Source organism: Idiotropiscis lumnitzeri, chromosome 21 (assembly GCF_059441095.1).
Source record: "Idiotropiscis lumnitzeri isolate Australia: NSW breed Sydney's pygmy pipehorse chromosome 21, RoL_Ilum_1.0, whole genome shotgun sequence".
Lineage (NCBI taxonomy): Eukaryota > Metazoa > Chordata > Actinopteri > Syngnathiformes > Syngnathidae > Idiotropiscis > Idiotropiscis lumnitzeri.
Genome location: NC_142411.1, coordinates 2,590,617 through 2,591,810, shown reverse-complemented (window position 1 = coordinate 2,591,810; position 1,194 = coordinate 2,590,617).

The window sequence follows — 1,194 nt, the reverse complement described above, 5'->3', positions numbered from 1 at the left end:
GTTGCATCTGCTGTTGTGGTTCTTCTCCAAAGGTTAACATGTAAAAAAAAAAAAAAAAAAGTTCTTTGCATTGATAGAAATTAATCACTGTGAACAGGCTGTTTAAAAAAAACAAGCACTTAAAACATTAATTTCACAAAAACACTAAAGCAAAATTAATTGAATGTTTTGTTGAAGCGAGTCGTACTAATTGCCGTAAGTAAATATTTCTCTGCTTAGACAGAAGAATGAATTACAGAAAATTTTGTTGACAGTTTGACGCATTTTATACTTAATTGTAGAGCAATTACATACGGTAAGTTCTGGAAATGGTGTGCTACTTGTGCTTTACTTTAATTTCTCGTCCTCTCCTTCCATCCATCCAAATTCTGTGCCTGAGCGTCACGCGAACTGGCCTCTTGGAAAAACAAAAACAAAAAAAAAACTCCATTACTTTGCTGTCACAAATGGCAACAAGCAAAAAAAACTGATCGTAATATTAATGCATTTCATAAATTGGCCTTGAGATGGCGCCTGAGAGCAAAGAATCGAATTCATGGATTGAAGCTTCTTGACAGGACAATATGTGGACTTGAATCATGTCATTTACTTGGTCTCCATGCAACTGCATAGAATCTTCATATTTATTGACGAGACTAATCCTAAGCAAAGTTTAGTATCACGTTATAATCATGATACGTTCTGTTGTTTTCCATGATGTTCATCACGTTTCCACAAACTCATGTTAAAACTTGACAACTTGCATGTACAGTAATAACTTCATCGTGAGGTGGCAGCAATACGCTTTCCTAAATTCTGTTTTATTTTGCCTCATCTGCAACTTTAAAGTGACCAAGCCGTATGCGACCGATGGGGGCGCTATTGAGTTTGTAATTCCGCCTCAATGCACAAAATGTGTAAAAAAAAAAGTTTGGCTGGGGAATTAAAATGCATGACAACCTAGCCAGAAATACACATACTGAGTTCAATTTGTTTGAATAAATATATATTTACTTGAACGTGTTACCAAAGGGAGGCGCAAAGGAGCGTGCTGTGAGGGGCTTTTTGGACAATATGGAGTTATTTTACACCTTGTTATCTCCTTTTAAGTACTACCCCTTAGTACACTTTGTCAAATTTAAAGATGTGCGATTAAAAAAAATTGAGACGTTTTTACTCAAGACAAACCCGCCCTTTCAAAAATAAAATATGAAC